The following is a 16,131-nucleotide window of genomic DNA, read 5'->3' on the forward strand; positions in this document are numbered from 1 at the left end:
AGAGGTGCGGCTTCATTTCACATGGGCTGTACTTCATCACTCGTTCCCAGACGGCAGGCCAAGATTCCTCCAATATTTGTACCTCCACCCGAGGGAGAACAGGGCCCAGAAAGCATCAGAAATGGGGGCCAGGGAGGGGGAAGCAGGCTTGCTTTGTCTTGGACCTTGAACCAGAGCAAACTTTTTCGTGGGATTTTTTTGGGAGGAGTGGAACCAGAGAAGGGGACAGCTGTATTTTTGGGGGGCGCTTTTCCTCAGAAGAATCTTTTGGGGTCACACCTGGCCTCAGGAGATCACATAGGATGCAAGGGATCAAACGACCCTCCCCACTGTGCTGTCGCTCCGACCTCCCAAAAGAGACTTAGCAAGAAAGCAGTTTGTTTCCAACGAGATCCTGACTTTTAGGACCTCCTCCTCAGACCCCAGAGGAGACAGACCCACAGAGACCCCGAGCCCCGTCCCCTTGGCTGAGGGCCACCAAGTAGCCCAAGCTGGGGTCAAGTACCCGGAGGCTGCCTCAGTTTCCCAAAATGTATGGCCAAGCATCCGCATCGTCACAGGTGATGCCTGGTCAACCTTAACCCAACCCTTCCCGTGGGCTCCCAGGGAGGAAGGGTCTTTCCACTGCCACAGCCCCCACCAGCCCTCCGCAGGCCACTTCAGTGTACTTCCTGGCTTGGGGACACGCACCCACATGCAGCCACAGGGGAAAGCACGGGGCCTTTCTGCGGCGAGACGCTGAGGAACTTCAGGGACAAGGGGCAGAAAATGAGGCCGCCGGGCCGTGGGAACAGCCCCCTCCCCTGGCCAAAGAGAAGCCCGAGGGTGTGGGGACCCGGCTAGTGACAACGACAAGAGCCACTGTCCTTTCCTCAGTTTCTGGCACGAGGTTCTGCTTGGTACCGCTGCCTTACCTACCTGATCGCTCTCATCTGTACAACCCCACCCCCAGGAGCAGTCCCCTCATCTGTTACAGAGGAAACTGCAGATCAGAGGGGGTCGGTCGCCTTCCAGACCTCACCCAGCTGGGAATTGAGGGTTTGTGTTTTCACCTGACTCTGTCTAGGGAATTCGAGTCAGCCAATGCAGGACACGGGACCAGCTTGCGCGGGGCCCAGCACCAGCACTGAGGAAGCGGGAGGCGGCAGTAAGGGACCTGTGAAATGATGACCCCCTGGGGCTCTTGGTGAAATGCATTTTCCTTTTTTTTTTTTTGAGGGGGAGATCACACCCAGTGATGCTCAGGGGTTCCTCCTGGCTCTGCACTCAGGAATCACTCCTGGCGGTGCTCAGGGGACCATATGGGATGCCGGGGATCGAACCCAGGCCGCATGCAGGGCAAACGCTCTCCCCACTGTACTATCACTCCGACCTCGAAACATATTTTCAATGTTATTCAACGCTTGCAGGAAGGTTGTCCAACTATTTATTGCTTCTCCCTATAATCCATGGGTGCTGATCTTCCTTGGAAAGTCATTTAGCTCTAAGAGGCATCAAAAAAAAAATTGTCCACCGCTGAGCCGGAATGACAGTGCAGGGTCAGGGCGCGTGCCATATAGGCAGCCAACGCGGGTTCCATCCCCGGCATTGCAGACGAGTCAGTCCCGAGTCAGTCCCGAGCCCTGCCCTCTGCACGCCCCCTCGTCCCCGACAACAACCACGCAAATGTCCAGTCTGGGGCCAGAGAGAGAGAAGGGTTAGGTCACTTGTCTTGCGTCCTGCCAACTTGCTTGGATCCCCAGGGCACTGCCAGAGGTCACCTGCTGACCGTCGGGAACAGCCTCCGAGTGCCAGTGTGTGAGGCCAACCCGCCCCTCCCCGCCCACGTCCCAGTGCTCTGATGCAACACTGTGGAATGGGAGAAAAGTCACACGTCTGAAATGTCCGTCTGTGTGTTTTGGGAATGGGGCTGAAGAGAGAGCACAGAGGCTGAGGTGATTGCCGTGCACGCCTGTCCCCCCGGGCTCAATCTCTGGCACTGCATCTGGTCCCCTGAGCACTGTCAGGAGTGGTCCCAGAGGACAGCGCCAGGAAGAAGCCCTGAGTACCACTGAGTGTGGCCCCCCAAAAAAACAAAAGCCAAAGCCAAGCAACAATCTTTGAGAATGGTGTGGTGTGTTTATAGTGTGTGTGTGTGTGTGTGTGTGTGTGTGTGTGTGTGCGTGTGGTGTGAATACCATAAACCACCCACCGTGGGCCTGCCTTTGCCTTAGAACATCCAAAATGGGGGCTGGAGCAATAGCACAGCAGGGAGGGTGTTTGCCTTGCACGCGGCTGACCCGGGTTCGATTCCCAGCATCCCATGTGATCCCCCAAGCACCAGCAGGAGTAATTCCTGAGTGCAGAGCCAGGAGTAACCCCTGGGCATCGTCAGGTGTGACCCCAAAAGAAAAAAAAATCCATAATGTCAGAAAAATGGAGGGCCAGGGTATAAAGCCACATGGAGAAACGCCGATGAGTTGATGTGATAAAAACCAATTACAGCAAAACTCACTCTGGTGAGAGGCGGGGCTGGACCAGAGTCACCTTCCGGCCGCACGTCATCGTCACATGAGGGGCTAATGACCACCACGGAGAATGCATCATGAAACCCAACAGGAGAAGAGCAATAAGTTTCATCAAAACATGGGGAAAGGGGAGAGGGGACTGGAGAGATAGGACAGTGGGGAGAGCACCTGCTTTGCACACAGCAGACCCAGGTTCGATCCCCAGCATCCCATGTGGTCCCCTGAGCCCATAGGAGCGATTCCCGAGCACAGAGCCATGCGTGAGCCCTGCGCACTGCCGGGCACCAAAACTGCCCCACCACGGCGGGTATGAACAGACACTTCCCCAAAAGGACAGAGACAGAGAATGCATGAGAACTTGTTATCAGAAACACAAATCAGAATGACACAGAGATAGTTCCGGCCAGGGAGCATGGACTGGAAACATCGAGGACTGGAAACAGCCAGAGCTGGGGGCCCGTGGTAAGAAAGGGACCCGCTGTCATAGCTGAAGGGAATGTCATCTGGTTCGGCCTCTGTGGAAAGCCGCATGGGGCTGGAGTGATAGCACAGCGGGTAGGGCATTTTGCCTTGCACGCGGCCGACCTGGGTTCAATTCCCAGCATCCCATATGGTCCCCTGAGCACCACCAGGAGTAATTCCTAACTGCAGAGAGCCAAGAGTAACCCCTGAGCATCGCTGGGTGTGACCCAAAATAAGAAAAAAAAAAGCCGCAGTGGAAGTTCTCTAAAAATTAAGTATAGAATTGGGGGCTGGAGCGATAGCACAGCGGGGAGGGCGTTTGCCTTGCATGCGGCCAACCCGGGTTCGATTCCCAGCATCCCATATGGTCCCCCGAGCACCACCAGGGGTGATTCCTGAGTGCAGAGCCAGGAGTAACCCCTGTGCATTGCCAGGTGTGACCCAAAGAGAAAAAAAAATTCAGTATAGAATTTCCAGAGGACCCACTGACTCTGCATTTTGGCATCTACCCCCAAACACAGAAGCAATAATTCAGAATTTGGAGACACCGCAGAGCAGGTAAGGCGCTCGCCTCACGCGTGGCTGACCCAGCTTGAATCCCCGGCACCACCACACACATGGTCCCCTGCCAGCCGCCAGGAGTGATCCCCAAGCACACCCATTGGGTGGGGCCCCCAAACCAAACGAAAGTCATTAAGGCAGGGGCTGGAGCAATAGTACAGTAGGTGGGGCACTGGCCTTGCATGCATGTGGCCAACCCGGGTTTGATTCCTGGCACCTCATCTGCTCCCCAAGCACCGTCAGGAGTAATTCCTGAGTGCAGAGCCAGGATGAGGAAGCCATGAGCTTCCCCAGGTATGATCCCAAACCCAAATAATAATAATAATAACAACAACAGCAACAATACTAATTCAAAAAGATAATGTATATTACCATAGGAGAGGGGGCCAGAAAGATAGTACAGTGGGTAGGGCTCTTGCCTTGCACACAGCCAGTTTGGATTCAATCCCCGGATCCCAGAAGGTCCCCTGAGCCTACAGGAGTGACCTGTCAGCACAACACCACGAATACCTCTGAACACTGTAGAGGTGTCCCCCCACTCCAAAACAGTCAGGATATGGTGACAACACAAATATCCAATGACAGATGCGCAGATAAAGCAATGAGGGCCTAACTGCAGAATGGGACGGAGCGGCTCTCAGGAAACATGACAGCCCGCAGTTGGCCGCACCCTCGCTGGGACTAGAGGCATCGCATTAGGGGAGAGGCCAGTTTCCAGAGCCCTCGCTCATCTGCTGTAAATATAGCAACAGGACAGGCAGCCGTGTCCGATGACACAGACCCTGGCCTTGGATTACGAAACTGAGCAGTGGGGGAAGGGCAGAGGGTCACAGAGGCCACAGGAGGTGGCCAGGGACGCTGGTGGAGACGCTTGGGCCCTTGGTCTGGTGGGTGCCGAAATTATCCATCAGAGCCGTAAATGCCAATACTATTGTAACCTTGTCACCTGAACGATAATGATTGTTAAAAATGAACACACAGGGGCTGGAGCGATAGCACAGCGGGTAGAGCGTTTGCCTTGCACGCAGCCAACATGGCCTACACAGGTTCGATTCCCAGCATCCCATATGGTCCCCCGAGCACCGCCAGGAGTGATTCCTGAGTGCATGAGCCAGGAGTAACCCCTGAGCATCGCTGGGTGTGACCCAAAAAGAAAAAAAAAAAAATTAACACACATACTCATTTCTGAATAATAATTTTTTTTTTGATTTTTGGGTCACACTCGACGATGCTCAGGAATTACTCCTGGTGGAGTTCGGGGAACCCAGATTGGCTGTGTGCGAGGTAAACGCCCTCTCCGCTGAGCTATCACTCCGGCCCCCTAAAGAATTAACTATTAAAAATGAACACACGTACTCGTCCCTAAACATAGAGGGGTCTATTTTTGTTTGAGGGCCACACTCCAGCGATGCTCGGAGGCCACTCCTGGCTCGGCACTCAGCACTCCTGGTGCTGCTGCTCAGGGACCAGGTGGGATGCCGGGGACCGAACTTGAGTCTGCGCGTGCGAGCAAGCGCCCTCCACGCTGGACCACGACCGACTCCAGCCCCCACATAAAGGAGCCTGGAGGGGCTGAGGGTGGTGCTCGGAGCACTTGCTACATACGAGGTCACACACCAGCGTGGATTCCCGGCACTGGCTGCCAGAAAGGAGAAGGAGGAGGAGGAAATGGTCACACGTGCTGCAGAAGACGCTTTCTGGGGGGAGGGGAGGCTGCCCTCAACCCCGGCGGTGCTGAATGAAGGGCTACTCCTAGCTCTGTGCTCAGGGCCCGCTGCTAGCTGTGCTAGCTGGACTTCCTTCAGTGCCAGGGCTGTCGCGGAGTAAAGCAAGCTCGAAGTCTTGCCCTACCCCTCGGACCCCAGCACATGTCCCTGGAGCGACCAGGCACACTCAACGAAAACCACATGACATCACGTCTTTTTTTTTTCTTCTAGTTTTTTTGGGTCACACCGGGTGATGCTGAGGGGTTACTCCTGGCCCTGCTCTCAGGGGACCACATGGGATGCTGGATATTTAACCCATGTCAGCCACGTGCAAGGCAGCACCCTCTTTACTGTGCTCTCTCCGTGACACAAAGCCTAGTGTAAGTCACAGGGACCGAGACTAGAGAGTGGCTGCCAGGGTTCGGGGTAGAGGGGACTAGGAAAGACTGTTTAACGGGAAGAGCGTCTGCTTGCGGGGCCAGGGATGGGACTCTCTGGCAAGGACCTTCCTTGCACGGGCAATACTCTGAGTCCCATCTCGAGCACCAATCCACACCGCCCAGTACAATCCCGGCAGCACCACAATTTGACAACCACCCCCGCTGCCCCGAAACAACAGAAAAATTTCAGTTTTGCAAGATGAAAAACTTCTGGGGCCCAGGGAAGGCTGACAGGACGGGGCATGCAGGAGGCTCGGGTCCTCACACCACGAGGTCCCCTCAGCACCCCCAGGAATAACCCAGAAAAAGTGGCCCTAACTATTTTTAAATTAAAAACTACAGAAGGAGCTGGAACAAGAGCACGGCGGGTAGGGCGTTTGCCTTGCACACGGCCAACCCGGGTTCGATTCCCAGCATCCCATAGGGTCCCCTGAGCACCGCCAGGAGTGATTCCTGAGTGCAGAGCCAGGAGTAACCCCTGTGCATCGCCAGGTGTGACCCAAAAAGCAAAAGCAAAAAAAAAATAATAAAAATAAAAACTACAGAAAAAGTTGTGTCCGGAACAATCGCACAATGGGTTGGGCATTTGCCTCACACGTGGCTGATCTGAGTTCAATTCCCAGTATCCCCTGTGGCTCCTGAGCACTGCCAGGAGTGATCCCTGAGCACTGCGCCAAGAGCAAGCCCTGAGTTCTGCAGCGTGTCACTACAAGGCAGCCCTCTGGGTCCCTGGGGACACAGCAGTATGTGTCATTTCTGCTCCTCTGCGGCCACTTGTTCATAAGCACCACAGCGAAGGTGGAACCCGCACAGAATCCCTGACACTTTGCCTAACGCGCACCCAACACCGCCCCCAGGTTGGAGGCTACAGTGAGAAGCCTCAGGTTTCCAGGTTCGAACGCCATCCCCAGCAAGGACAGACAGCCTCTTATTGGGAGAGGCCGAAGGGTTTCCCCCAAAAGTTATTCCACGTTTTATTCTGTTTTGGTTCTGGTTTTTTTTTTTTTTTTTTTTTTGGAAATAGGCCTAATGGAAAATAAAAGGGAAAGGAGAAGAAACTTTCCTGTGGAAGAGGAACTTAGCATAGGAACAGTCGCTAACTTCTGCCTTTTGTTGTTGTTTTGGGGTCATGCCCAGGGATGCTCAGGGGTTACTCCTGGTTCTGCACTCAGGAATTACTACTCCTGAAAATACTCAAGGGACCATATTGGATGGGGTGCTGGGGATTGAACAGAGTAACCTGACATGGGCTAGAGTGATAGCACAGCGGTAGGGCGTTTGCCTTGCACGCAGCCAACTTGGCTGACCCGAGTTCGATTCCTCCGCCCCTCTCGGAGAGCCCGGCAAGCTACCGAGAGTATCTCGCCCGCACGGCAGAGCCTGGCAAGCTCCCCGTGACGTATTCGAAATGCCAAACAACAAAGTCTCCAATGGAGACGTTACTGGGCCCGCTCGAGGGTCTGAGTATTAGCTGCAAGAATGCCAATAACCTGATTTTGAGGGATGCGTTGCGGTTGCAAGGACAATTCTTGTTTCTGAAAATAAAAATACATCTCTTCTAGAAGTACCTTAGGTTAGGTATTTCCTCTCAAGAGGTGAATGTCTTGAAAATAAATGAATAAACTTAAATTAAGGCTGGAGCGATAGCACAGCGGTAGGGCGTTTGCCTTGTGCGCAGCCAGCCTGGCCGAACCGGGGTTCGATTCCTCTGCCCCTTTCAGAGAGCTCGGCAAGCTACCGAGAGTATCTCGCCCGCAGGCAAAGCCTGGCAAGCTACCCGTGGAGTATTGGATATGCCAAACACATTAACAACAAGTCTCACAGTGGAAACATTACTGGGCCCGCTCGAACAAATCGATGAACAACGGGAGGACAGTGCTACAGTGTAATTCAAATAAACTGAATTTGAAAATAAATTTAATAAATAAATTCAAAATTCAATTCAAATAAATTTATTTGAAAATAAATTCAAATAAAAAGGTAAAGGTAAAGGCCCTCCCATTGATCGTCGATTTGCTCGAGCGGGCCCAGTAACGTCTCCATTGGAGACTTTGTTGTTACTGTGTCTGGCATATCGAATACTCTCGGTAGCTTGCCGGGCTATCCGAGAGGGGTGGAGGAATTGAACTCGGGTCGCCATGTTGGCCGCTTGTAAGGCGAACGCCCTACCCGCTGTGCTATCTCCCTGGCCCCAATGGTCTCCCCCGTGTCCATTATAAAAGACAGAAGAGGGGTCATAGCCATAGTACCATGGGGAGGGCACTTGCTTTGCACACGGCAAACCCGGTTCAATCCCCGGCATCCCATAGGGTCCTCCAAGCACCGCCAGGAGTAATTCCTGAGTGCAGAGCCAGGAGTAACCCCTGAGCATTGCAAGGTGTGACCCAGAAAGGGGGAGGGAAAAAAACCCTTAAAAAATAAATAAAATCAAAGCAGAAGGGCAGGAGCATCTGGAAACACACAGGCAGTGGCGTAGAGAAAGCGCAGAGGCCAGAGGAAGGTGGCCACAGCCAAGACCCACAGGAGACCCCAAGGCTGGAGAGACAGGAAGGGCATCCCCAGGGCGCTGGGGGCGGGGGTCCAAGACCTGCTGAAGTCTTAATCTGGGGGCAAAGGGGGCTGGGCCACACCTGGCTATGGTGCTCAGGGCTGACTCCTGGCTCTTTCCTTGGGGGACCATACGTGGTGCCGGGGGTCCGATCTGAATCAGCTGTGTTCAAGGCAGGCATGTTATCCACTGCACTACCTTTCTGGCCCCTGACACCTTGATTTTGAACCTCCCCACCCAAGAAGTGGAAGAGATGAATTTTCTGTAGTTTTCAGTCACTGGAGCCATAGCACAGCGGGGGGTGTGGGTGTGTGTGTGGGGGGGTGTTTGCCTTGCACACGGCTGACCAGGTTTCAATTCCTCCATCCCTCTTGGAGAGCCCGGCAAGCTACCGAGAGTATCCCGCCCACATGGCAGAGCCTGGCAAGCTCCCCGTAGCGTATTGGATCTGACAAAAACAAGTAACAACAAGTCTCACGATGGGGACGTTACTGGTGCCCTCTGGAGCCAATCGACGTACAGCGGGATGACAGTGCTACAGTGTTTTCAGCCACCGAGACTGTGGTCATTCCTTGACACACCCCAAGAAAGCAACAGAGCAACCATGTTCACCCCATGCCCCGCCCTGCAACCGGAACCTAAAGGCAGGCTGGACAGTGCCCCCTGGTGGGCTATCTTCCCCCCTCCCCCGAAGCGGCTCCCCAAGGCAGGGGAGGGACAAACACAGGGTGAGGGAGGCCAAGCTGCCTCCCATCACCCCGGCTGCAGACTCCCTTGGAGGAGTGCCCCATCCTGTCTGCAGGGACCTGATCACCGCGGGGGTGCAGTGAATGGATTTCCTCACTGGCTCAGCTGCAGGAGAGAGGAGGGAGGTTCGTGCGGTCCCCGGCTTGTTTTTTTTCTACTGAAAACCCGCGGCTTTTCTGATATGATTGTGGGGGAATTTCCACTGCCCAAGGGCAAAAAACCCAGACTTGGGACTCACAGCCGGGAGAGCAACGAGACAACACGGTCACAATCCACAAGCCCACGGGCAGGCCCAGCCCACTCCCCACGGTGGCCTCTGGGCTTCAGTTGCTCTGTGCCTCTGCCTGGTCCCTCTGTCACCCCCCTGCACCCCTGGGGGTGGTGGCTGCTGGTCTGAGGTTCCAGGGGGGGCAGCACCCACCCCTGAACCCACAGGGGCAGCTAGCCCCAGGAACAGTTCTCTAAACAGACCCTGGTTTGGAGCAAATAGCCAAGCCAGGATTGCTTCTCTCGCCAACTGCACAAGAAACGCGAACCAGGAACTGCCCCCCACCCCCCCACCCTACCGACCGTGCCCACAACCCTTGGGCCCACAGCTGACTGCCCCTGGGGCCGCTCTCATGGTGGGTGTCTGGGTGGAAGGCGGGGTCTGCGCTCTGCAGGGCCCTTGGCCCCCTTCCCATGGGACTCAGGAAATTACTCTCCAAGAGGTAAGCCTGGGCTGGACCGAGCCTCCGGCAAAATGCACCCAGGCCCGGCAGAGGCCGTAGCGAGGGAGCCCAGAGAGAGGCGGACCCCGAAAGGGCTCCCCTGGGGAGAGTGGCCGGCGCTGTCCCCCAAGGTGGGCAGAGGCAGTGGGCAGAGGCTTCTCGAACAAGTTGCTTCTCGAACCCAGGCCTGCACCCATGCCCTCTCCATCCCCTGGAACCATCTCCGAAAGACAGAGAATCAACCTGGGCGCAATCGGCAAGGCCAACGGGAGGGTCAGACCCCACAGGGCCCAGAAACACCAAGGCTGGACAAGTCCAGCCCTGGGGGGAGGTGGAGTAAGGGGGGCACTCACCCCTTCTCCTGGGCTGGCCTCACTCAGAAGGACCCACTTCCCAGTCACCAATGAGTGACATCTGGAATGGGGGGGCGGTCGGGAATTACATTGAAGGCTGCAACTCTGGAAGGACATCCCAAGTCCTTATACCCCACACCCCAAGAGAACTGTCAGGAACTGTGGTCCCCCAGCTGGGGGCAGTGGACGGTGAGCAGTTCCGGCCTCTGGGCCATCCCCAGTCCCTCACCTGGAGCTTGGCCTTGGGTGTGTCTGACTGTGTTTTGCCTTTACTTTTTCTGGATTTTGGTTTGGGGTTGACCAGCCTCAAATACACTCCCCACGATGGGAACATTTTCTCTGGAGAGGCAGGTGGGCGGGGCGGGGGGGGGGGGGAACAGACCAGAACCTCCTCCGGGGAAGCTCTGGCTCTGCCACCAGGCAACGTCCTGGCCCCAGAGAGGTCATTTTTGGGGGGTGACCCTGCCTGGTTCCTGCACAGGCAGGTCAAGAAGCCCCCCCTCTCTGGGACAGAGGCGTGACCCAGTCGAAAGGGCGCCTGCCTTGCACATGGGCTCCCTGTTCCAGGCCTGACACCCCATATGACACCTGCCCCCAGCACCACCGGGTCCTGAGTGCAGAGTCAGGAGTAACCCCGAGCAGCGCAGCGCGGGGTGTGGTCCAACAGCCAAAAATCTAACAAGAAAAGGCCCCCACCTGCCGAAGACAGGGGGCTTCCTTCCAGGGGCGCCTCAGTACGTAGGAGTGGCCCCTACGCAGGGGTCGTGGGAGCACACCGGCTAGGAGGCGGTCCCTGCAGGGTGCCCGCACCCGACCTCGGTAACCCCTACACCCCTATCTACACCTAGCTACACCCTATCCCAGCCCTCGAGGCCCCATTTGCCCACTTGAGCAGAGCAACGCCGGCTCTGCGGCTGCCCCCAGCCCGTCCCCGAGGGTCTCCGGGTCCCTCTCCTCCGTGTCAGAGAAGGAGGTGGAACCGAGGTTAAAACAGGAAACTCGAGTCTAAAAGGCAAGAGTTTCATTCAGGCCGAATTACGGGCAAGAGTAATAGAAGAGACGAAGAAGGTTCCGGAAATGCAAGGCTGGAGGCGGTTTCTCTGCGGTAACCCGGCTGCCGCCGCCGTCCGTGCACCCCCACTGCGTCCCGGAACCAGCACGCCAGGACGCAGGGACCCGCGCGCGCGCACCCTCACCCGGCCCGTGGAGCGCGCCCTGCGCCCCGGCCCGAAGGAGCGCACCCTGCGCCCCGGCCCGAGGGAGCGCACCTTCACCCGGCCCCGTGGAGCGCACCCTGCACCCCGGGCCCGAGAAGTGCACCCTCATCCGGCCCTCGGGAGCTCACCCTTGCACCCGGCCCAAGGGAGCGCACCCTGCACCCCGCCCGAGGGAGCGCACCCTGCAGCCCGCCCGAGAGAGCGCACCCTGCAACCCGGTCCGAGGGAGCGCATCCTGCATCCCGGGCCCGAGAAGTGCACCCTGCACCCGGCCCTCAGGAGCTCACCCTGCACCCCGCCCGAGAAGCGCACCTCGCACCAGGCCCGAGGGAGTGCACCCTGCACCCCGGGCCCGAGAAGTGCACCCTCATCCGGCCCTCAGGAGCTCACCCCTGCACCCGGCCCGAGGGAGCGCACCCTGCACCCGGCCCGAGGAGCGCACCTTGCACCAGGCCCGAGGGAGCGCACCCTGCACCCCGGCCCGAGGGAGCGCACCCTGCACCCCGACTCGACTCGAGGGAGCGCACCCGCAGCCCCCCACGCGCCCAGGTTCCTCTTCTTCGGGGTCCCCGAGCTCTGGGCGAGCACGAGCACGCGGTCGGCCGCGCCCCGTCTCCCCGCGCCTGGCCGGGGACTGTGAGCGCTGGGGCCGGCGGGGAGGGGGACCCCACCCCGCGGGCGCGCGTGTCGGGAGGACGGAGCTGGTCCCGGGCCGTGGGTGCAGGTGTCCGCTCCCCGAGGCTGCGGCTCGCCCCCCGCGCCCCCCGCGAGTGCTTACCCGTCCGGCGGGCGCTCGGAGGGAGCCGGGGCGCCGGGGCGCCGCGCGGGAGGGAGGCGGGGCGCAGTCGTGGGGCGCCCCGCCCGCTGACAGCCCGCACGCTCCACTTCCCACTTTGTTTCCTTTCTTCTTACGACAGGAAAAACAACAGGTCCGCCGGCACCCGCCCTCCCCACCTCCCCGAGGCCCACCCACCCCGGCTAGACGGGGGCGCCGTCCCAGGCACCCCTCCCCGCCCCCCAAGCCGCTCTGGCCCGGGCTTCAAAACAAACGGGTCCTTTTATGCAAAGGAAAACAACGAAACGAGAAACGAAGGCCTCGGGGAGCCCACGAACCCCCACCTCTCCCCCAGTGACACCCCAGAGAAGCTCAAAGCCGGTGGGGGGCAGGGGCGGGGGGAGGGGGGCGGAGAGGGGAGGCCATAGCGGCCCTGGTGACCCCCAGCCCCAGCAGGAGGCCACTGGGCTTGAGGGTGAGCAAGACTAGGGAGTCCTTCAAGAGCCCGAATCCCACCCCCTGGTCTGGGGGACGCTTCAACATTGACTTCTTGACCTCTCCCCTTGGAGGTCGAGCGCTTAGGGGGTGCCCCTAAGCACCCCCAGGGTCACAGGACGAGGGCGGAGGGCGGGGCGAGCGGGCGCTGCTTAGTGAAGCGGGCTGGCTGAGCGGTTAAACCCTGTTCTGTTCCCCCTGACAGAAGAGGAAACTGAGGTTCTAGGAGACAGAGCCTGGGCGAGCAGCTGGGGTTACCCAATGGTCTCTCTCTTCCTGGTCTGCTCCGCACAGGGACGCTGGGTGGGAGATCCGCCCCCGAGGGGGTGGGGAATTGCGGGTCTGGGGGTGTACCTAACCCCGCCTAGAGGGGCACAGGCTGGCTGGTACTGCCCGCTTAAGTCTCCTGGCACCAATGGCCTCCTGAGCACCCCAGGTGTAGCACTGGTGCTCCTCAGCACCCTTGGGGAGTCCTCCTCTCCCCTCAGAAAGGGAACACTGGTGTTCCGATGGGTGGGAGTGAGAGCGCAGTGGGAGGACGTTTGCCCTGCACGCAGCTGACCCGGGTTTGATGCCTGCAGCCCGTATGGTCCTCTGCGCACCGCCAGTGTGCAGGAACCCTGAGCATCACCTGGAACACCCAGACTCAAACCTCCCTCCTGCTCTATCCAGATCAGCCTGGAAGAGTCTGAGATGGGGGGCGGGGAGTGAGCCAGGGGAGAGGTGGGTCTCAGCCCAGGCGGCTTCCAGACTCCGGCCCCAGCCCCAGTTTGGCAGAACTTGTCACTGGTTCTCAGAGCCCTGGCACGGGGAGGGCCGGCCAGGATGCTCTCGCCAGTGACCCCCTTCACCAACTCTGCAGGCAACTGGCCTTTGGGCATCGCTCTAGGGCTCTGCACCACCCCTTCCTAGGTAAGATCAGTGCTCCCGGTTCACAGAGAGGAAACTGGGGTTCGAGACGGTTGGGGTCACACAGTCCCTCTCCTCACCTCCCTAAGGGCTTCTTTGGACCCTGCCCTATAGTAAGTTTCTTTCGAGCTGGGGAGTTTCTTCTTTTTTCCCCTTTACTTTCTAATAAACCTTTTTATTTCCAAAATAAAGAAAGATCTGTGGGGGGAAGAGAGAGAGAGAGAGAGAGAGAGAGAGAGAGAGAGAGAAGAGAAGGAGGAAGAAGTAGTAATAGTAGTAGTAGTAGTAGAAGAAGAAGAAGAAGAACAACAACAACAAGAAGAAGAAGATCACGAAGAACAAGAAAGAAGAGAAGACAAGTGCCTGCCAAAGATGCAGACTGGGGTGGAAGGTGATGGGAGGGAGCCTGGGGACACTGGTGCTGGGAAATGTACCCTGGTGGAGGGACGGGTGTTGGAACACTGTGTGACTGAAACCCAATCAGGAACAGCTTTGGAAGGGTCTGTCTCATAGTGATTCAATAGAAAGAAAGAAAGAGAGAGAGAGAGAGAGAGGGAGAGAGGGAGGGAAGAAGAGAGAGAGTGAGGGAGGGAGGAAGAGAGGAAGGGAGGGAGGAAGAAAGGAAGGGAGGGAGGAGGGAAGGGAGGGAGGGAAGGAGGGAGGAAGAAAGGAAGGGAGGGAGGAAAGAAGGGAGGAGAAAGAAAGGAGAGACAGATCTCACTCTCCTGACCCCCATTCCAGCCCTCTCTGAAAGCCACCATGGGAAGATTCCCCCAGAGGGGCGAGGTGGAGACAGGAAGCTGGCTAACTGCACGTCCTGCTCATGGCCACCCTGGGCCTTCCTCCTCCAGTTTCTGATCTCTTTCTTGCCTTACTTTTAACCCTTTCCTGTGTGCTTGTGAGGAAGCACCGAGGTTCTTCTGAGCTGTCAATCCAATGGACGCCGGGTACCGAGACCGGGTCCTGGGAGGCCGGCAGGGCCGCCTATGCCAGGAAGGCAACACTTGGGACCCAGGCAACAGTGGAGCAGGAAGAGTGTTTGCCTTGCACGCAGCCGACGCGGGTTCGATCCCTGGCACCCCACACGGTCCCCCGAGCACCGCCAGGAGTGATCCCTGAGTGCAGAACCCGGAGTCAGCCCTGAGCACCGCTGGGTGTAGCCCAAAAGCAAGCAATCAAGCCAAAAAATGACCTCAGGTACCCCTGGAAGGGAAGCGGGGTCTCAGGTGCTGATGGGGACAGAGACCCCCCAGCCTGCTCCTATGCTCCTATGCCCTGTGTCTCCAGCATGAGTCCTGGGAAAGCAGCCGCACCCCTCCCCAGGATGCTCACCCCGCAGGAAGCAGCTCTGCCCTCCTCCACCTCAGGCAGCCTCGCCACTGACACCCACACGCGCCCACAGCCAGTGTTATCTGGGGGCAGCCCCAGCAGGGGAGCACCGGAGGAGGAGGAGGAGGAGGAGGAGGAGGAGGAGGAGGAGGAGGAGAAGAAAAGGAGAGAAGAGGAGGAGAGGGGAGGGGAGGAAGGGAGGGGAGGGAAGGAGAGGGGAAGGGAGGTTTCCTGGTCCTGGGCACCTTCACCAGAGCCCAACCTGCTGCCGCTGCCAGGGAGCTGTGTGGCCTTGAGCAAGTGACTTAACCTCTCTGTGCCTCCATGTCCTCACGTGTGCCCCAGGGATGCTACTACCAGCCTCAGCATTCAGAGCTGCCGTCAGGATGCGAGTGGGGCTGGTGGGCCTCTGGGAAATGGGCGTTAAGCGGCTGCCTCTAGAGCAGGACCGGGACCCTGTAGCTGCGGTGCTGATGCTGAGTCGCCGTGTTCGAGCCTCGCTCTGCGGGCCAGTTTCTCAGACCGGGTTGGCACGGGGACACGGTGGCAGAGGACATGCCAGCCTGGGGGGGGGGGCCCTGGGCTCCCTCCCCGGCACCTCAAGCTGGGACAGGTCAGATCCTGTCCGCTGTGTTTTGTGTCTGAGAATTCTGCTTGCAGCCGCGCCCTGCGCTCTCGTCCAGGAGACCGGGGTGGGGTGGGGTGGGGGATCCCGCCCCAGTGTGGTGGGGTGGTGGGGGGGGTCCCTCAGGGCAGGGCGGGGGATCCCGCCCCAGTGTGAGGCAGGTCCCGGCTGCCCCAGCTGCAGAGCTGGACCCAGCAGCTCTCGGAGAACGGCTGAGACCGTGGAGAGTGAGGGCACGCGGGTCACCCAGGGCGTCCAGCTTTCAGAACCAAGCACGTGTCTACGCGGCTGTCTGGGTCCCTGAGGGTGTCTGGCTGCACTGCACTGTCGCCTGTGCGGTGCTGGGTCGGACCCAGGCTCGGGCATGCCAGGCACCGACTGACCATCTCCCCACCCACTTCCGGCGTCTGCCAGGAACGTGGTCCCGGGGTTCTTCTGGCCATAGGCGATTCTTCAGGGGTGGGGAGTCCCTACGCCACCCTCCAGGGGCCAGAATCGGGGTTCCCCAGCCGGAGAAAGACAGTGGGGTACCCCCTGCAGTCAGCAAGGTCCTCTCACAGGCCCCTGTGTCTCACTCCACAATAACGCTGTTCGGAGTCATGTTCTTCACTGCCTTTAAGAGCAGGGGCTGATGCTACCAGGGCCCCCCGGGGAACAGGCGGAGGCTGGAAGCCACCCCTCCTTGGCCTGGGCCCCTGCTGCACTCCAGGGGATGCCCCCAAGAGGACCCCAGCGCCTGATACACAG

The sequence above is a fragment of the Sorex fumeus genome, unplaced genomic scaffold, assembly GCF_029834395.1.
Source record: "Sorex fumeus unplaced genomic scaffold, SorFum_2.1 ptg000011l, whole genome shotgun sequence".
Lineage (NCBI taxonomy): Eukaryota > Metazoa > Chordata > Mammalia > Eulipotyphla > Soricidae > Sorex > Sorex fumeus.